The sequence below is a fragment of the Leguminivora glycinivorella genome, chromosome 3 (genome assembly GCF_023078275.1).
Source record: "Leguminivora glycinivorella isolate SPB_JAAS2020 chromosome 3, LegGlyc_1.1, whole genome shotgun sequence".
NCBI classification, from domain to species: Eukaryota; Metazoa; Arthropoda; class Insecta; order Lepidoptera; family Tortricidae; genus Leguminivora; species Leguminivora glycinivorella.
The window spans coordinates 9,154,115-9,176,905 of record NC_062973.1 but is presented as its reverse complement, the minus strand read 5'-3'; the positions used below and the strand labels follow the sequence as shown (position 1 = coordinate 9,176,905).

At 39.0% G+C, this 22,791-nt stretch overlaps 1 pseudogene; it reads right to left on the bottom strand.

The window, feature by feature from the left end:
- Positions 1-22,218: 22,218 nt before the first annotated feature.
- Positions 22,219-22,315, bottom strand: LOC125225006 (annotated as a pseudogene).
- Positions 22,316-22,791: the final 476 nt, after the last annotated feature.

The following is a 22,791-nucleotide window of genomic DNA, read 5'->3' as shown; positions in this document are numbered from 1 at the left end:
TACAATTTTCTTTTCTTTGACAGACGAAGATACAAGTTTTTTTAAAAGTAGTGACGATTTGCCAAAGAAGTCACTTCGACGTTTACTTAGAAAAGGTTCTACAGTAATAATATAATTTACTGAAATTAATTTCCATAGAGTTGAGCTGGACCGCGAAGAATGGAAATCCCTTCTGAGAGCCCTATGTCCCTGATGAGGGATAACAGGATATCATCATCATCATCATCAGAGTTGGTACCTAGTCTGTTAATATTTTTTGATGAATACTTTGGCATGGTAAATTGTATCTTGTTATTTAATGCATGTTAATTATAAGATGTAATGTTTTGAAAAGAAGTGGCCCGCCGCGCCGAGTTTCTTGCCGTTCCCATAGTGGATACCCCCCTCCTAACTGAGGAAATCTTCTCGAGGCTGAGGCGTAGGGTTAGAGCCGGCGTAGCTTTATTTGACGTTCATATGCGCATTGTAATATGCCTACTTGAAAAATAAATATTTCATTTTCATTTTCAGTGGCCTAGGATTCATATTGGTTGACTGTACATGTATAAAGCCTTTTCCTGCTGGGGTAAAAGGAGTCAATATTAAACGTCACCGTGGCTTGAAATAACGTAATGGATAACACTGATTTCTTTGTTTTGATTTTTCTTTCTTTCTTTTCTCTTGGAAATTTTATTTCTGTTACCTACACAAAATCGAGCAATTTTCAAGAATCGCCCCCTGAGCAACCAATAGGCGAGACGCATGCGTGACGATAAAAAAAAACTAATTGGTCTGTCAGTTAGATTATCAAAGAATTTTAGACACGTATTTTTCTTTTTTCTCATAAACGAAAAATGACGACGGTACAGTGCGTTGAAGTTTCGCGTAATGTCACGCCTAGGTACAATTTTGTGTCACAAGCCCCCACTCCGGAACTTTTGATGCTTTATACCTTTGTATTTTTTTCATTAATTAGAAAAAGCGAAAAATAAGTGTTCAGTATTTTTGGACGATCTAACTGACGGACTAAACAGAATGCCATTTCTTTATGTAGTCGTCATCCCTATTCATTTCACTTATGTACAATATTCTTTCTACCACACCATACTGGTAAAAGCTTACTTGGCTATTCGAAAACAGATAGCAAAATTGCATTTTATCCATAAGAGTGCAAAGTAATTTTATACAAATTTAAACTTGATGTCTAAAGCTGTCGGGTAGAATTTACATACTTATAAATGATGATTTTGAATCATAAATATTGAATAAATTGATGGATTTGATTTAGTTTAAAGTTTTATAGTCAGTACTTTGTAAATATTAGTGTGGTGAAAATGTTGTATTTCACTCGGTGGCAAAGTTTAGGTATTAGTAATAGGTACCTATTGGAATCTTTCGCTTACTCGGGTATCAATATTGGCACGTGCGGTTAAACGACAACTTAGCCCCCTTGTAAAACAAATATCTATTTCTGTCCCCGCCTATCTTAGCTGTCTTAAAAACTAAAATAAATTGCTAATGCCTTTGTAATACTTCCATATTAGTAATAATTTACAATAACACTACAATAAAATGTGCCAGGTACAATGGTAAAATCTATAACGAGCGAAACAAAATTGTTAAAATAGCAAATTTTTATTTTATGAAATTGTAACAAACTGAAACTAGAATTTAGCAATGACCGACTGAGATTTTTGGACAGCCTCCATCATAAGCGACTTAAAATATGCATAAAACACTATATCGCAAATAGTATCTATGACAATAATGACGTGGGATTTAAAAACTCAGGAACTTAAGTAATTTTTGCAAATAATCGATATATTGAAAAAAAAAAAAAAAAAAAAAAAAAAAAAAAAACAGAAATGAGTTTGTATGTAATATTCAAACGCGCTCACACAATTTCGAGAGATTTGGTAACTCCTTGGAGCGGCAGTGAGTGAAATTCGTTTTTTGAGTTTTCTTCTTTTAAGTCCGACTTAAATAGATAAAATTTTAAGTTTTAACCCTTTGAATGTGAACTGCTGCAACTGTAGGTACATACAATAACTGTGCTACTGTTGTTGGCTGAAGGGACAAAATAACAACGAAAAAGCTGACCCACCTAGATATAATCTATTTGATCTGTGATATAATCATTCAGGGTATTCAATCATACAAATGAACCGTCAACATTTTTTGGGATGTTTGATGTAGCGACCAGCAACACCCCGCAAAATATTTACGGTTCAAATGCCGAACAGGGGGCCGATTTTTGAGTCTCACTGTCACTAAAATACCGGTTGAACACGGTGAATTGCCTATTATTTTCAGTGACAATTTTCTGAATTCGAACGCCGTGAGACTCAAAAATTGGCCCCCAGTCTGAACATTGTGTACAAACAGTTTGCGTATAGGAATAAAACTCCCAGGTCTAGACAGTTAGCAATAATTGAAACATCTTGAATGCGCACATATTGCCGTTAATAGGCCAGTGAGCCGCGCTGGCCTTTGCACATCTGCTCGAGAGACATGAAAAAACCATGACCATACGATTGTTCTCCCCCGTAGGTGGCGAAATGCCAACGCGTGCCACAGTTCCTTCAATAATGTAGGACGAACTTTTAAACAGTTTTGAATAATAAGTTTCAATGTTTCTGAACATACATTTACCGGCAATAACATCGTACATACAACAATAACCTAACCACAAAATTTAAACTTTGAAAAAAACCCCCGACCGCGATATAGTAGACCGATTTTCATGAAACATGGCTAAGAACACTCCTGACTAACTCGGCTTTCAGACAAAAAAAAAACTAAATCTAAACCGGTTCATCCGTTCGGGAGCTACGATGCCACAGGCAGACACACACATAGACAGACAGACAAACAGACAGACAGACAGACAGACACGTCAAACTTATAACACCCCGTCGTTTTTGCGTCGGGGAAGGCTGCATAAATATCTGACACACTCTTAAAATGGCTCTAGAAATAAGATTGTATCAGATATATTTGCGGCCTCCTTTTTGTGCGATGTTATTGCCGGTGACTGTTCTGGTGTAAATGAAAATGAAATATTTATTTTTCAAGTAGGCATATTACAATGCGCATATGAACGTCAAATAAAGCTACGCCGGCTCTAACCCTACGTCTCAGCCTCGAGAAGATTTCAGTCCCCCCTCAGTTGGGAGAGGGGTATCAACTATGGGACCGGCAAGAAACTCGGCGGGCAACTTCTTTTCAAAACATTACATCTTATTATTAACATGCATTAAATAACAAGATACAATTTAACATGCAAAAGTATTCATCAAAGAATATGAACAGACTAGGTACTCCATGGAAATTAATTTCAATAAATTATATTATTGCTTAATAATACGTCGTTCTTCTTCAGAGAAAACATATCAATGAACGTAATGGGTAAGTTCCATCCTATTATGAAGACGAGAAGGTAGTACCCATCCTGTATTAGTGATGAGCACAGATATTTGTTCCTGATCCTGTCCATGGGTGTTTTCTATATATTTTAAGTGTTTGTAAGAACAAAATATGACTGGTATTCATTCGACTCGCTAGTTATACTATATTTACCTATTTACTGAATAATAGAAGGCCAGGAGGCACATTTTAAAAATATTTTTTTTGGTTCTTAAGAATCTTTGACTTGTTTTATCTCTTTTGCTTATAATACAGGTTGTTCATAATGTAAACTCGTATTTCAAAAAACGAATTTGTACATAGAGAAAACGCTAGAAAAAACGTTAGTTGTATTCATTAATAGTATCGGGAGATAGCCGCGATCGTGACTGTATGTGTGCCACTTTATTGCCCCAAAAATATAAAGTAAAGTAAATTATACTATACTACATCTTTAGTGGTGAAAGTTAACTCTTGAAATATATACATATCTTCTAACCATTGAGAAAGTTATGATGACGAGAACGTTTTTAGCTGAATCTCTTCTAGATACCTGCCGCCTAATCCTAATCCATATTGGACCCGACATAGCGAGTAGTTGTATTTAATAGTATTATTACAGAGTCAATATCTATCGGGAGATAGCCGTGATCGTGACGCGGTGACTGCGACGCGCCTTATCGGAGCATCGGCTTCGTGGCCATCGTAAATAATGTGCAACTTTTCCCGCCACGCCCCCGCCGTGCGGGAACAACGGAACGGTGAAGCGGCTAATCTGTTTAGTTTACTTTTTTAGAAATTTTAAAGGGCTTCTTCTTAAATAGGGACAGAAGACCCAATTATTTTTAACCCCCGACGCAAAAACGACGAGGTGATACGTTTGACGTGTATGTCTGTCTGTCTGTGTGTGTGTCTGTCTGTGGCATCGTAGCTCCCGAGCGGATGAACCGATTTATATTTCGTTTTTTTTTGTCTGAAAGCTGAGGTAGTCGGGAGTGTTCTTAGCAATATTTCATGAAAATCGGTCTAAAAGTTTTTCAAAATTTTAATTTTATGGTTAGGTTATTATTAATCGTGATTATGTTTGGCGATACCAAATCTTTTCATCTCAGAATCACGGGCAGATTCAATTCTGACGGTAAAACAATGTCTGAAAACTTTCCACTACGTCGTGCGACTGCGTGGTATTTTTGGCGGTGGCCTATCACAATTTGAAGATTTTTTAAATTGCTTATCCTTAAGTAAATGCAGCCTTCAGGGATAACAAGAGCGAAATCACAAAGAAAAAAAGAAAAATAAACTGGAAATGTGGCGTCCGCTTCCACCTCGGCCATAGGTGGACCTGGCTTTTCGTGTAAGTAATTTTCAACAACAATTCGACAATGTTTCAATAGTATTTTTTTGTCTAATTCTAAACTCATCAATTGACATGGCAGGGTCCATAGCTCCGCTATTCCGCAGCTAGACGGCGGTCGCTAACCGCGGCAACACTATCGCAGTCATGGCCGTGCCGTTGTTTTTGACTGAAAACGGTGCACGCGCGCTTCATGCGCTAGTTGGGGCCACGAAACTAGAGGGCCACTTCAATTTAGTAAACATACTTACGTACTCCATGTTTTAAAGGCAATTTAATGTAATCTATCAAGCTGTCTATGTGGAAACTTTATATTTTGTGGTATTTGGTAGATCGATGAAAATTAATGTAGTCTAGAGGTATCGTTAACCATTGCATGACATTTGAGGAAGAAAAATTCGAACATTATAGAAAGTTTTAAGAGTTAATGGGAAATTTTTTTTTAAATTTTAAACAGAAACTACTCAGTTTCAATTTTAGCTTAGGTACGTATTTATACTACATGAATATTATTTTTTGATCAAAGCTATTATATCTGAAATAAATTGCATTAAGTATCAAAAATGTTTTATTAATTAAAACCTAACCTACGATATCTTACATCGGTTAAACAAAAAAAAAAAACAACATATAATGTGCTAGTTTAAATTTTTTCTAAATGTATAGCCATGCCAAATAGCGGGTTTCAGGCATTTTAAATGCTTCAGATAGACGTTGTAACGCTGCAGATAGACGGATAAAATACACGGCGAAGCTATTAAAAGGTTCCTAGATTTCCTAGTTAATTACCAAGCAATAAATAAATATAATATGGCAAAACATATCGTTATCCGCGTAAGCTGAAGACCCGGGTTCGATTCCCGGCTCGGCCACCAGTGGGCCCTGTCGTTTTTTCTTTCGTGTATGATATCTATTTAAATTTATAATTTATATACAGCGTGTGGATTCCATACGGGCGAATAATGTACCCAGTTATAGTATCTGATGGTACGAATCCTATAGTATAATCATTTTGTTAAAAAGTGTTATTAATTAATAGTAATTAATTTTTGAAATCTGGCCAAGCACCAATGTACACCACCCAATTAATTTGACATGACATGAACGTCATGTCGTAATGACGTTTAGGTAGGTACGCTAATTGATGTGGCTGTTACTGAACCAGTGAGCTACAACCTCGTCCTTGTCGTCACTTTCCATCAGGTGCGACTAAGGTCAATCATGTATAAAAAAAAAAAAAAAAAAAAACATAATACACTGCGTGCTGAATTATTATGTATGAAAAAATATATCTCATCTATTCAAAAAAAAATCATGTAGTTGGGTTCCTTAGATCCGATACTAATCGTCATTAAGATATTCGCCCGTATGGAATAGTTGGAATACACACGCTGTATAGTAGTGTGACTACTTGAAAAAAGAACAAATCGAAAAATATTCAATAAAATAATTTGATTTGTTCCCTAGCTGTATATCGTTCAATTTATTTTTTTATCAAATCTAAACAAACGAATCTTGAACTGTCAAATTGGCCATTTTTTTTCAAAGTTGTCCACCCCACTTTTTTTGGATTTGGAAATTTTTATGTGTTTTCCACTCAAAATCGCGAGCTCTTTCAATCCTGATAGAGAAAAAACTGTCCCAAGGTTTTTTTCCCATTCCGTTACCATATTTTCATACATTTTGTATGGCGGTAACAGAATGGAAGGTTCGAAAAAATGTATGGAAATCTTGAGACATTATTTTTTCGGATCGAAAGAGCTCTCGATTCTGAGTATGAATCGAGTAAAAAATACCCATGTTACATAAAAAGTGGGGTGGATAACTTTGAAAAAAAAATGGCCCATTTGACGAGGCATTATTTAATTTAAGAATTTATAATAAGCAGACAATCGGGCGATTGCGTGGCCCAACACCGGCTGTGTTTACACGAGATCCCGACCACTCGCCAGCGGCAACGAACAAAATCCTACGCGGATATTAAATTTATATCGACCACCTTACAACTTAGCTTTAACTTATCTTTACTAATGTAGCCATTGCAGATGATTAAGATCTTTTGCAATGGCCCAATTTTTATGTGCTTGTACTTACTTAGTTGTTTTGTTGTGACTGACTCTAGTCTCGATTAGGTTCAGATTTTTAAAGATCGACGCTTGAGGTTTCTTAGGGTTGTCTGGGTTAGAGTTGGGCAAAAGTAATCGAATAACTATTAACGATGCAAATTAGACGATTAAATAGTTTTAATCGATTGAAAAGGACGATTAATTAGTAGTTATAATTAATTTCTTCAATCGATTGATTATTTCAATATTTCTTCGATTAATTTTAATGCAGACTAATTCGTCGACTAATTGTGACGACATTTTTTTTAATCGATGTATAGTCGAATAAAAAGTTAATCGAATAATGCCCATCTCTGGTCTGGGTTAGGTGTATCCACCTAATACTGTACCTTTAATTTATTGAAAGTCAATTAAGTACACTCTGTATTTAGAAACTTTAAAAAAATGTTTATTGCAACTTTTATATCTGAACTATTCGTGATTACAAGCGGGTTAAGAAGTCGATATAGCGTTCGACATGTTTCTATATCGACTTAATACGTGAGTAACCCGCTTAAAATATTTTTAAATATTTTTACATATCTTGTTACACAAAATAGTGCATACCAAGTTAAATGTTCATTGATTTATGTAGACCGGACGGGCTAAATACATCTATTAAAGTAATCCCAAAAAGAAAGTCTATTTTTGCTCTTTTCAGATAATTAAGCAAAACAAAAGAAATATTTAATTGTATGGAAGTTCCATTACAAATTTACATTTTTACTAATTTAATGAAGTTAGTTTCCGTTAGACACTTTAATTAAAAATACAACACTACAAAGAAATCTACGTCTCACATGCCTAAACAAAACTCTTGTTCACAAATTGTTCAACTTTTCGCATGTTGATAAAAACGTAACTCATGTTTAGTCTTCTGGAACTTATTTGCAAGGCAGAGCGTGAGATTTAGAGGGAAATCATGGCTTAATTCAGATATCCATCGACCATTAATTTTATAACTCTTTCATTAATGGATAACGTCGTTACGGATACTTAGCTGTGTTACTGGAAGCGACTATGTATTTTTTTTATATTGGTACCATCAACTTAGGGCAAACAGGTCATTTTAGAAAATGTTGTTTTTTTTCCTATTCTAGCCAGTGAATATTCTAAGCAAAGTACCTGTCTGACGTATCTGTCTAATTCTTAGAACAATGGCCGAGTGGTTTAGGCATCCGTCGCAATAACGGAGGACGCTGGTTCGAATCCAGCTTTGAACACTTGGAGGCCTTGGTCACTTTTTCTTTGTATAATATGACATTTATTTCAGTTTATTGTATCTGTCTAAAATGTTAAAAGGAAGTTAATAATTAATAAGTATAATAGTGACTTGAAATTTCTTAGTAAGATTCCTAAGGTTTCTAACGTTTTCAAGTTATAATGATAAAAATTAAGACTTTTTTTTTACTACTCCATGGTTTAGCTTTATTGGCACTAAATTATGTAATTGAAATCCAGTAAGACGTATAAATGGATAAATAAATAAATTGTATGAACTTATACGGTAAGAGTACTGAATGTGTAACAAGTTATACCAGTCTAATATTAGTTAAATATGAAGGTCACCGCTAGCTCATAATTAATTTAATTCCAAAGGAAGTATGACGTACACCTAATAATAAACGGTACTTATCGGTGTACCCCTTACATTTCATTAAACTGTCAAAAGGGCCTCTACGCGTTGGCTTCGGCCCCGCGCACGCCTCCCAGAGGTCCGGAACACCATTGTTCCGTGATGGGAAAGACATACAAAAAAAACGGTACTTTTTTAAATTTCCTTAGGACTCGAAAGAGCACAACATAGTCGTTCAAAAGGTTGCCGGTATCTTCAGCGGGAACCTCGAATATAAGAACGCGCAACGGTCGCCCGTATCAATAGCGAGGACCGTTGGTAATACTGAACATTTTCAAATTGAAAAAAAAAAAAACTTACGATGTTTGAACTAAAACGATTTCACATAATACGTTCAGAACATGTAGGTATTTCAATTGTCACTTCCATATTGTAGTATCCGTGTGGGGAGGTCCGAAGCCGCATCGGCTTGCGTGTGCGCAGCAAGCGCCAAATTAGCGCACTCGCCAGGACGCTGAAGTCTACCGTCTGCCTAGATAATAATGAAAAACGGCCGCGATTTAGACAAAACAATTATTGCATCGCCGGGAAACCTTCTAATATTTATACAATTTAAAGAAGTTTGAAATTCAAAGTTTTTAATGATTTAAGTACAGTACTTAGTTAGTTAGTTAGTTTTATTAGACTTATATAGACCGGGATACGGGCATTATGCTCACGAGCATGATGTAAAATATGTCAAAAAAATCAAAAATGTTATCAAAGTCTAATACACGGTGTATTAAGAGGTTCACGAAAGATTTTAATCAGTTTAATCACGCGTTCACGAGGTAAAAATGTTACACAAGTTTAAAATAATGAATGCTGGCAAAAAAAAAAATGTTTATTAAGTTAATATAATTAAGTTTTTTATTTGTACCAATTCACACTTAAAAAGTAAATGTTATTCGTGTAACTGGCACTTTAAAATGTTTCTAATATTTTTTTCTAAAATCCTACTTTTCGCAAAATGTAACACTAGTCACTTTTTCACAGCTATCTATAAGTATAAGTTGTACAGTCGAGTTTATAATGACGGCTGATAGAGAGGAATGGAGGAGGAAGAGGGAGGGCAAATAATGGGAAGAGGGCAAGGGAATGATGAAACTTGTGTATGGAAATCTTGGGACATTTTTTTTTTCTCCTATCAGGACCGAAAGATTACAATGAAGTGGGGTGGACAACTTTAAAAAAAAATACCTACATTCGTTGTTTGCAAAAACTGAACTATGCAACACATGTAATATAATTTTTAAGAAAAAAAAACCGTCGCCTTTTGGGTTCTGGTAAAAGCTACTTGCGAATGTTGGATTATGTAGAAATGTGTAAGTATTTTTTAAAACTGCTTTTAATGCTTTCATTATTAGATGGCAACACAAATGAATATACGTATAACGTTAAGGTTTGAGGAGTTTCCTCAATTCCTCATGAATCCGATTATATTATAAGAAATCGAAGCTTGACAAACTTTGACTTCAAGACTTATGCTTAACAAACATAACTAAATAAATGTCACTGTTCTGAACTTAAATGCATGCTTTTCTTACAAAAATACCAAAGTCACTATGAGTGTGCCGTTCAGGTTTGAGGAGTTTGGTTCTGGCCATCATCAGCAGTTCCACTGCACCAAATGTCACTGTTCTGGACGAAAGTGCATGCTGTTCTTATAAAAATACCAAAGTCACTATAAGCGTGCCGTTCAGATTTGAGGAGTTCGGTTCTGTCCATCATCAGAAATTCCACTGCACCAAATGTCACTGTTCTGGACGAAAGTGCATGCTGTTCTTATAAAAATGGCAAAGTCACTATAAGCGTGCCTTTCAGATTTGAGGAGTTTGGTTCTGGCCATCATCAGCAGTTCCACTGCACCAAATGTCACTGTTCTGGACGAAAGTGCATGCTATTCTTATAAAAATACCAAAGTCACTATAAGCGTGCCGTTCAGATTTGAGGAGTTCGGTTCTGACCATCATCAGAAATTCCACTGCACCAAATGTCACTGTTCTGGACGAAAGTGCATGCTGTTCGTATAAAAATACCAAAGTCACTGTAAGCGTGCCGTTCAGATTTGAAGAGTTCCGTTCTGGCCATCATCAGCAGTTCCACTGCACCAAATGTCACTGTTCCGTACCTAAATGCATGCTGTTCCTTTAAAAACACAAAAATCACCATATGTATGCCTTTCAGATTCGAGGAGTTCCCTCGATTTCTCCAGGATCCCATCATCAGAACTGGGTTCTGAGAAAAATGGGACCAATCTGTATGCATATAAATTCAATCAAAAAAAAAATTTTCAGAATCGGTCAAGTAACGACGGAGATATCGAGGAACAAACATAAAAAAAAAAAAAAAAAAAAAAAAAAAAAAACATACAGACGACTTGATAACCGTCCTTCTTGAGATATGAGGCGACGGTTAAAAAATATACACGATGATGATTAAAGGGCTTTTGAGATCAGAATCTTTGAGATGAGAATCTGACATGAGATTTTTGACATTTTAGAATACGTTACGCGTTTACGCTTATTCAGCAACAAATTTAAAAGTGGATAATGTCAGCTTTCGGTCAGACTTGAACTCAGGGTCATTGGATCAAGAGTCCAGCGCTCCAGAGCCGTGATTCAGATGCCGTGAGTTCAATTTTCACCCAAGGCAGACATTTTCCCCTTTTAATTTTATTCTAAGTCTAAGTGTTTATAGATTGCAAACGTTTCTGCTATTCGAAAGTTAAAAATTTAATCTAAAACGTCAAACCTCGTTGTAGAGCTTTAGGGTCACTTGCATCAACCACAGCTAACAGAAACATCAACGTCACGCAACAGAAGTCTATGAGAATACTTATACAAAAAAAACGCAACGTGAGGAATGCCGAGATCCGTCGTCGCGTTAAGGTGCATTACCAAACTAAAATGGAGTTGGGCGGGACATGTTGCTGGGCAGATTGATGGCAGATGGACTGCTGCTGGAATGTTAACGGAATGGTGGCCGCTTACAGATGTAAGAAGCGCTTTGCATCCGTTTGGTTCGTTGGGTGGACGACATCCGGAAACGGGTCACAACTGGATGAAACTACTCGTAGCTCAGGACCGGGAACAGTGGCGTACTAGAAGAGAGGCCTATGCTCAGTAGTGGGCAAGAAAGGGCTGATATGATGCTGATGATACAAAAAATAACCTAACCACAAAATTAAAATTATTAAAAACCCCCCACCGCGACATATAGTAGACCGATATTCATGAAACATGGCTAAGAACACTACCGACTTACTCAGCTTTCAGACAAAAACAAAACTAAATCGAAATCGGTTCGTCCGTTCGGGAGCTACGATGCCACAGACAGACACACACACAGACAGACAGACTCACAGACAAACAGACAGATAGACAGACAGACACACACAGACAGACACGACAAACTTATAACACCCCGTCGTTTTTACGTCGCCGTCAAGGCTTAAAAATAGCGTACGATAAATCAGTGACAAACAGGTTGATGCAACCGACCCTTCCTATAAAGCGGCAATCACACTGCGCTGTTCGCCTTATGCGGTATACTGGAAGTATGAGGTTGCTAGGCAACCGACATTGTTTGTTTTCATGTGGCGAACGATTCAGTGTAATGCCGCTTTAAGGGTTAAAAACTAATCCATCAAAGTTACCATCATCGCAGTGCAAGGAATAAATAAAACCCTAAGATTGTAAAGTAATGTACAGATATGAGATAGTGCGTACAAGTACATGTATGGGCAAAAAACTTCCCTTGTGCGGCTACGTGCTAACGTAGGTTTTAATTTATCTATTGAATCATGAGGTAGCTCACGCGATAGCCGCATTAAACATTTTCTGTTTACTAGCATTCTCACAGTTTGTTTATTGGTATTTCCGTTACTGAATAACGCTTTTACTCTAATGTTTAACAGACGTAATATATTGTTATATTATTTATTTTTCCCCTCACTAGCTCGGAAACACGTGTTTTGTCCTTTTCCCCTCACTAGCTCGGAAACACGTGTTTTGTCCTTTAATACCAGCTGGTAAAAACGCATTTTATCCACTAGTGGGTAAAGTAATTTGACCTTGAATAAAGTCAAATTAACTGCTTTAAAATTGATAAAAGTAGGTGAATCTAGTAATAAAGATGATTTACCACTTGTGGAACTACTGGAAGCAGTGATAAACGCATTTTTTGCGTTGTAGTTTCCTCGCTATAGTGATGGGAAAAGTTTTGTGTTACATTCGGGTGCAACTGTATTTTACTTCTCGTGTGTTAAAAAACTCGCAAGTTCAGGATTCTATTCTCGAACCACTCGCTTCGCTCGTGGTTCAACTATAGAATCCTTTCGCTTGCTCGTTTTTTAATTCCACACTCGGCGTTAAAATACAACTTTGCCCCCTTGTATAACAAAAAACTATTAAACACCAGTAGTTCCAAGCTTAGAATTCGCTTTTTAATCCCCGACGCAAAAACGACGGGGTCTGTGGTTGACGGGGGGTATCTGTCTGTCCGTCCGTCCGTCCGTCCGTCCGTCCGTCCGTCCGTCCGTCCGTCCGTCCGTCCGTCCGTCCGTCCGTCCGTCCGTCCGTCCGTCCGTCCGTCCGTCCGTCCGTCCGTCCGTCTGTCTGTCTGTCTGTCTGTCTGTCTGTCTGTCTGTCTGTCTGTCTGTCTGTCCGTCCGTCCGTCTGTCTGTCTGTCTGTCTGTCTGTCTGTCTGTCTGTCTGTCCGTCTGTCTGTCTGTCTGTCTGTCCGTCTGTCTGTCTGTCTGTCTGTCTGTCTGTCTGTCTGTCTGTCTGTTTGTCTGTCTGTGATTTAGTCGGGAGTGTTCAGTTCTTAGCCATGTTTCATGAAAATCGGTCTACTATGTCAAATTTGACAGATCCAGGGGTAGTGAACCTTTTAAGGCCAGATTGAAGAACAACATTATAGGTGGCTACTTACTCACAGACCACCCGTGGGTGTTCTGTGGCTACTTACTTGGTACTTTTTATTTATGGTGAGCCAATTTTAATAATTATAAACGCATAAATGGTAAGGTGAAAGTAGCAAATAATTTTACCAAATACACAACAAAAGGAGTGTAGGTACAAGTTTCTAATGGGTCGATACATATTAAATATTACTGAATCAACTGAACTACCATCTAGTATAAAAGTTATCCTGAATACCAATAAAATAAAATAAATAAATAAAAAATACATAAATATAACAATCACCATCTCATACGGAGAAACGGAAGCTCGAAAACACAAATATCGAACACACCCAGATTAAAATGCAACCATGAGTTTTAAACCTCTGCAAAATTGGGTACTTTTTGGTAGATGATTCCCTGAAGAAAAGAATAATATTCATTAAATGTAATGAAGATACGTTTGTATTTGTGAAGGTGTATATGTTTAGTCAAATTAAACGAAATTACATGTTAGTGGAATGAAATGGAAAATTGTAGTAAGCTCAATTATTTTTAAATAAGGAAAAAAATCAGGAACCAAATTTTACCTAATAAACAACCCACAAATTTGACAGCTCGGGTTTGTTTACACTTTTTTCAATAGCCAAAATTACAACGTATAGAAACTTAAATTCTACTAACAAAATCGAAAACGAGTGGTCATTGTCATTACCACTAGATTTAAAATTACCTGCCGTCCTTTTTCATATCCACAGACCTTCGACGGCGTAATCGAGCGTTCGAAATTCACTATCGGTCCCCTGCACTAGAAACTAAAGAGGTTATTTCAGCTTTTACAAAGTCAGGCAAATTTAAGTACATGAGGTGAATAGACGGGTAGCTACAATACATAGTCTTGTATTAATTTGTGAACCAGACGGTCAGTGACCTCTCTGAGGGAAATCCAAAACTAGCCGTGCGTGACAGACTTGGCGACAGTTGACGAATAACGCTTAACTAATAATCAATTTTGGCTTGTTAACATATTAATCCACTCTGAAGCTTCTGGCTTCGAATATCAGTGGCCATTAAACTTTTTCATGATAAATTTTTACCATAACTTATGTAACTTATGTTCCAGTGTTCAAGGTCCCAACTTTTCCACCTACATTACGATACAAGTGCGGAAAATGTTAAATTCGAAACGAGTGTAACCTCTACTCGTTACGAATTTCTTCTCTTCTTGTCGAGTCGACACGAGTTACGAATTCCTTCTTCGTATGTGGGTCATACGTCATACGACGCTTTATAGTACATTATGGGCCTTAGAAGTTTTAAAATACTTAGGAGGGAAAATACGCACATAGTTAACAAACTACGCAAAAAAAGCCTATACCTATGTACTGACAATCATGTTTTAATAGGTCGTCAATGTCACAATTTCGTTTTCTTTTAACCCCTAATTTGATCACGTGCTCTGCCTGCCATTTTATGGTATACAGGCGTGATTGTATGTATGTATGTCAATTTACGAAAAACCATAAGACAGTTAAACTATTGTTTCAGCTTTTAATATCTCCGACTTCATCTATTTCATGTTAAGTAGCGTGCGAAATCCGTGAAATAAAACCTTTATTTCTGCCGATATTCGGCACGTTTAATACATTACGAGCCTCATTCAATTACTGGTTCAGATCCATTGGAATTACCACTCTAATTCTATCGCAGAGATGTAGCAGTTGAACGGCGTAAGTCTGATGGGAGTTACCATTTTTTGTGATAGTCAGTTTTCGGCGGTAACGGGCCCGGTTTGAGGAAAATCTCGCTATTTAATGATGAGCACGTTTACAGCGCGTTAAGAATGAAAATACTTAAATTAGGACATTACACGTGCAAGCGAAGATAAGAAAATGTCTCATAATATTAGACTTTACACGGTAGGGGCACATCCCATTTCTATTTTACATATTTTAACCTGAGCTATGGGGATTTCTTTTTGTCTGAAAATACGATTAGAAAATTGGTTCTTATTTAAAATAAATTATTAGGTAGGATTAATTAAGGTCTAACACTACTAAAATAAACAAAAACTCAAGAGACATACGGATGGTGGATGGCTAACCAAACCTTGACGTCAAAAACTTTGTTTTAGATTCCTCAAATCATGGGCTATCAGAATACACCCCGTGTACATGCACTTTTGCAGGTAGTAATAGTACATTGGCCTATTTCTTGTAGTTTTCGAGTTACGACTTTTTTTTAATTTTCTTCCTTCAGAAATTCTTGAGTCAAGAAATGATCTTAAAAAAACTGATGAGTTTTTTTCTACTTTCCTTTTGTAAAATACGACGACAAACGGCGCATTTACTGAAAAAAAAAATCTGCGTCTTCACTCTGATACAAGTCGGATAAAAAATATCTACCAACTTTAATGTTTTGGGTTCAAATCTTATCAAACATTTTGTACTTACTTAAATAAGAAAATACTATTTTGAACATTTTAACTTTGGTGTTTTTTCCGACTTGCATAAAAGTGGGGACGCTGATTTATTTTTCAGTAAATGCTTCATTCATTCACTAAATAAATAAATTCACTCATTTGTCATTCATTAATTTATGATGATTATGCAAAAATAAACGAGTTAAAAGACTCAATAAATAGTTTAATTTCAAGGAAAAATAAATCAAATATTCGTAATTCGAAAACTACAAAAAAAAACGGCTAGTAAACATGGGGTATATTCTGATATCCCATGATGGGAGGAAACTAAAAAACATTTCTTGACGTTAAGGTTTGAACCAGCCTGTATTTTAATGTAGGTACATTATATGAACAGTACGTATGTAATACAGACAAACTAAATCGATGTCCTTTGATCATTTACATAAATTATACTAACGGCAAGTATGATAAAATTGCAACAATCTCCATCCAACCGGAGTAGCTATTTTGGGACACAGGAAATACCAGAAAAAGACCAGAAGCACGTCATACTTTAGTAACAAGTATAATAAATTATTGCAACAGCACCTGTCAGTTGAATTATTTATTCGTAAAAACCGGCCAAGATCGTGTCGGGCCACGCTCAGTGTAGGGTTCCGTAGTTTCCCGTATTTTTCTCAAAAACTACTGAACCTATCAAGTTCAAAACAATTTTCCTAGAAATTTATAAAGTTCTACTTTTGTAATTTTTTTCATATTTTCATTATGGTTCAAAAGTTAGAGGGGGGGGGGGGGGGCTGAAGTTGGCGATAAAAGCTTGTGTAAAAATGAAATTTTTGCAAAAAACTTATTGTCTCTTTCTAACGTGAGCGAAGCCGCGGGCAAAAGCTAGTGTACAAATAAAGGAATTCATACATGTGTTTTCTAGGTAAGTAAATGATCAATTAAGTCTCATTTTACTGTTATTTTTTATTAATCCTAATTCACTATTCCACCTGGTTTTGGACATACACATATATTCCTTTAACGCGACAATGCTGCACCAAAATTGCTGGAAAAGTTACGATGACTGCTGATGATTCGAGAACTTACGATCTGGTCCACTTACTTATTATAGATATTCAGTTGAAATCGTCTGTTATCGTCTCAAATGTGTATAGATATATTTCCAATACATAAATTGTTTTTTTTTTGCTACAGAATAATCACAAATGACAGATCAAGATGATGATGAAAAGGGGAAACACAAATAATAATATGCATAGTTTTGTTAGTTCAAGAATGACAAACATTAACATTTATAATAACAGATAGTTTTATTCTCGAATACGATTCGTATTGCCATACTACTAAAGGATAGATTCAATTTTACGCGTCTTTGTGAATGGACCTGCGTAAGTACGGTCTAATGACCCTATAAGAATAGTTTTTTTATTATTATTAAAAGTGGGTGAATGCTGTCAAAATATTTTTTATTTTTTCAGAAAAAGCATAGGTAATATAATGAAATATTTATTATTAAAGTTGTAATTAGGGTCAGTATCAGTAGACTCAATTATTTCGTTTTTTCAATGCAAACATTTCCATTTAAGTCTGCACCAGTTATATTCATCTCTGATTGGCCTTATGGTTGGTTGACTGGTAGAAATTATCTTTTGGCATTAAGACTACCATCTTTACAGTCTTTACACAGTTGTTTATGTATATTAATTTGCGGAATAAAGTTAAAATAAATGAATGCAAAAAGTTTTAACAAATAATGGAATTGGAAAATAAATTTTATAATAAGTGTTGTGTGTGCACTAGACGACGATATATTGCATATAAAAATCTGTAAACAGTATAGGGTGTTAACAAATTAGTCAAGGATATTTTTACGGCTGATAGTACCTACTCCGCTCCTGGAGTATATTTATGTATGAAACATTACAGGTTTTGTTATGTTTTTTTGGAGAAAACTAGGAAACAAATTTACTATGTTAATACACCCTGTTAATAAAATACTGAAATGAGACCTTTCTAGACACTGTTAACGTAACATAACAGACAGTGTTAAACATCCTGACATGCAATTACATTAAAGGGGATGTTGTTCGGTAAATGAAAGAAAAAAAAATCATATGAAAATTTTGTTTTAATTTGTAGTGAAAGTTAATTGTTCTGATGTTAAAAAATAACGTCCCTTAAAATATCCGTGACTAATTTGGTAACACCTTATATATTGCATAGAAGTTATTTATAGACAGCTACGGGTCTGCGGCGGGTGCCAGGGCATCCAAGCCGCCTAGACTCGCCGCTCGGCTTCGCTGGTGTCTATTACATAACTGGCACTGGCGGCGCGGCCGATTGATCAACCCTAAATTAGTGGGTTGCAGGGGACACGGGCGCGCGGGGATGGTTACGGCAAACTAGGTTGGCCGCGGAAGCACACTAACCCCTAGAAAACTAGGGGTGCGAAACTCCTCCCCCTTTTCTGGTCACGAGAGCACAGCGATTGGTCCGTTCGCTTCAACCGCTCGCCCCTCACCCAGATTACAATCGGTGGGGTGCGCTCATAGAAATAGTGCTATGTGCTTGTCTATGTACTTATATACCTGACAGGTATACATAATGTATAGGGACCCTAATCCGTGACATTGAAAACTGGCGTCGCGGGTGCCCGCGTCTAGCGGTGTCATAATTGTAAACAAAGGGACTAGGATAGTTTTATTGCGGTCTTGCAAAGGGCATGTACTAGTAGAAAGTGAATGTTTTCTTTTAACGGGAGTTTTATAGATTATAGATATGATTGTAGCTTCAATATCGATAAGATAGAACTCTCATCTGATGCTATTATATTACGCTGTATCAGAAAGTTATGTAGTCATATAATTTTGTAAGGTATAAAAAGTCAGACTTCATATATTTCTGTGGCGTTTGGCGTCGCGAAATGCCATTCGGCTACGGGGTACACAATATGTAAAATTGCATGGAGAAATTAAGTACGTATTGTACCTATTTATTTATTTCTCTTAAGATACTTTCAAGGATCAACATGCAGTTACATCAGAATGGTACCTATTTAAATAAATGTAATTTTGTCATCATCTATTTCAATCGTAACTCTTCATACGGGTATTGGCCTGAGTGAGACGCACAATAACTAAAATGACATCATTTAGATATCATTTCGATGCCAGTGTCTGTTGGAATTGGCTGGTGATCTTTGTTACTTTTCATTTCAGTCTGTATAAAAGTATATTTACCTGACTCTGAAGGGATATTTGCGAGACCTTGGTCCAGTTTCTAACATTTTACAGTAAATCGTTAGTTATGGAAGCTGGTATCAACTCGTACATTTATGCTGCAAGTTTAGTAGATAAATATAAATTACGAACGTGGGTATTATTTAGTGGATACCATACGGTCATTAATAAGCGTAGCAGACCAATATTGGAAAGAGTCAATTACAAGGCACACACTAGATTTATTTTAGATACTCGTATACTCAATGAAATTCGGAATGGGTAGTTAATATCACAAGAATAATGAAAATAATGAAAAGTTTGCTTGAAACTATATTTTAATTAAATATGTAGGTATCTAATAGTTCATGTGACGTAACTTCTGTCTTACTAATAATTAAATAATTTAGTATAAATGGATTTACTCATGGCAACAGAAAGGCCGAGGCGAGGACGTGGCCTACGATGAAGCAAGCTCGACTAGAAGATATTAAACATAGGTATTAAAGAAATGAGAGGGTAGTACAAATCTCAACTTAGTTATCTCTAAGAAAGATATCTTACAATTAACCTGTATTAAACCTAATCAGCAAGGAAATTTATAATAATAAAATTAATATCATCACCATCCCCCATGATGAGAATCTCGTGAAAGCCGAGAAGGACAAGTCCAGTAAGAACCTAGACTTGGCTCACGAGATAACCACCATGTGGGATGTTGAATCAACGATCATTGTTCCGATAGTCGTTTCAGCGAACGGTCTCATAGCGAAGAGTCTCGACCAACATCTTAAGAGACTCTCGCTAGGTGGCTGGATCAAGGGCCAGATGCAGAAGGCGGTGATCTTGGACACAGCGCGGATAGTTCGACGGTTCCTCTCTCTGCAGCCCTAACCACCGGCAGCTTGGGCCCTTTTTTTTTTTTTTTCACGGAGTGGGAATGCTGTTGCGCACGCTGTGTGGGACTCGCCGTTGCTTTCCCTTCTCCTGACGAGAAGGGGAGAAACGGCCCTACCCACTAAACCCACTCCGGCGTTTCACCCTCTTTTCCGTTGTGAGAGCGCACTGGGTTCGGAACGTTTCACTTCACCACTGCGCTCTCCGGTAGCCCTGACCAGGGCACCCGCATCGTAAAGGAGGATCGGAAACGCTTGATCCCCCTTCCCGGCATCACATATGAGGCATGGCCCCTCTAGGGCTCGAGGCGAGCGTACGCTCTCCGCCTTCGACCCTGCCGCTTTCGTCATAGTGGAGGAGCGTCAACAGCTGCCTCTCGCTCTCTCTCTGCTTCCTCCTTCCGCGACATGACTGCTTCGCAGAAGGAGGCCACCGCCATCCATTTTCTCTCGCTACCCAGCATAGTCTCTACTACGCCGCGTAGCGAGAGGTCCGCCGCTCCCGTCTCTGCCCTGAGGGTAGCTCTTTCCACGGCCCAACGAGTGCACTCTTCCAGAGTGTGTTGGGCCGTGTCGTCCGCCACACCGCACTCGTGGCACTGAGGCCGCGGTTCTCTCTGTATTTTATGCAGATAGTGTCCGAAACACCCGTGTCCGGACACTATCTGCGTGACCCGATAAGTCAGGGCGCCCTTCCTCCGATCAACCCACCTGTCCATTACTGGGAGAATAGCCTCTATAGTTCGGGTTCCATAGTGGCTATCCTCCAAGGTAACCCTCCACCTCTGACGCAGGCGCTCCGCGGCTGCTCTTGACGTTCTTTCGGCCTCCTCCGCGTCCAGGAGCTCGTCACGCCCTCTGGCTTCTGCCCTCAGTCGGTATCTCTCCGCTAGTACCTCTGCCTCCAACTCCCAGGGTGGAGTGCCGGCGAGGAGGTATACCGCTGCGTAAGAGGTAGTACGGTAGGCCCTCACCATCCGCTGAGCTACGAACTTCTGGGGCCGCCGGAGCAATGCCTTTGCGCGTCTTGTCAGGTGTCCAGACCAAATCGGTGCACCATAGAACGCCATACTCCGGACGACTCCTGCGTATAACCGCCTACATGGAGCATTCGGCCCCCCCAGATTAGGCAGTAGGCGACCCAAGGCCGAAGCAGCACCTACGAGACGGGGAGTCAGTCTAGCAAAATGCTCCTCGAAGGTCCACTTCCTATCCAGGACAAGGCCCAGGTACTTAATGAGGGCTCTGACCTGGACAGACTCACCTCCCACCCTGACTGAAGTGCCCTCCGGCAACTGTCCCCACCCTCTCGTCCGTCCGAGGACCATGGCCTCGGTCTTTGGCAGGGCGACTCGTAGCCCCAGGAGTTTTATGCGTTGTACCGTAAGCTCGGTCGCCACCGCCGCCCTCCTGAGTAGCTCGTCCAGCTCCTTTCCCCGTACGGCCACCAGTGTGTCGTCCGTGTAGCACACGGTGATCATGCGGGGAAGCTGCTCCCCTCGGATCACCCAGTCGTAGCCGAGGTTCCACAGAAGGGGACCCAGCACAGAGCCCTGGGGAACCCCGCATGTCATCGCCCTCGCACTCCGAACACCCCTTTGCTCATAAAGTACTACCCGCCCCGTCAGGTAATGCTCCACCACGCGCGTCAGATAACGGGGTACTCCATGGTAACGGAGTGCCTCACCAATGACGGTGTAGGGTAGGGACCCGAATGCGTTAGCGATGTCTAGTGACACCGCCACCACTCCCTCCCTCTGGCTGGCTGCTAGCACCCCGAAGTCCCTCAGAGCGGCTACAGCGTCTATGGTGGACCGTCCTCTGCGGAACCCGAATTGGCAAGCATGTATGTTCGGGCCCGTTTCCACTAGGTGCCGCTGAATACGGGAGGCCAGAATTCGCTCAAAAAGCTTCCCGACCTCATCCAGCAGCACGATGGGGCGGTAGCCGTTGGGGGAGTCTGGTGGTCGCCCCTCCTTGCGTAATAGGCACAATCGCCCCTCCTTCCAGCATCTCGGGAAGCGCCCTTCCTCAAGGCAGTTTTCTAAGAGGGATTTGAGGTGATTCCCAAGATACTTAAGTGCCACGAAAAGCACTTTTCCTGGCACTCCGTCCGGCCCCGGCGCTTTGCGTGTAGCCCTGACCCGATTCGTAGCCCACTCTATTTCGTCATCTGTGATGGGGGGGATGACGGGCGGTTCCCCTGGTTCCGCTACTGGAGGGGCCATTGCCGGTGGGACAAAGTCTGGCGCTTCCGGAAATAGGCCCTCGACTACTCGTCGGAGGAGTTCTGGCTCCATGGAATCTATAAAAATGTGGAACGCTTCACGATTTTGCGTGTCATCCTTGCGCAGGGGCCATGCTAATCTTCTCTGTATCGTTCCAATTTTAGCTGCTGGCGGCACCCTAGGTTAGGTTTTTTATAATATGTTTATATGTTTTTATATTGTTTTGAAAGTGTTTTTTTTATTTTACTTTTATACTCATATTGTAAAAAACCTAGCATAAGAAAAAAGATGAATAAAGGAAATTAATAATAAATAATAAATTTGGTTTTACCAGTGCAATCAGTCAACGCAGGGCAGCTTGTGGCGAGCTGTTGGGGAACAGCGACCCCACGTACCCGAGTGCTCCTGCATGGGGAGTTCTGTTACCCGTAAGGCGGGCGGGTGGGACAGTACTCTCTACCTCTGGCTTGCCTTGGCTGGCCGTCCAGAGTGGAGTCGTTAGGGCTACATGCCCCAGGGGTGGAAGTGAAAATTTGCATAAGACGCGAGTTGGTACAGTGGCTTAACAGCCACTGGGCAGAAAGCGGTGTACACCTCTCGACACCCTTGAGTTCTCACACCGGTGTTGCCCTTGAGCCATCTTGGATGTCGCTT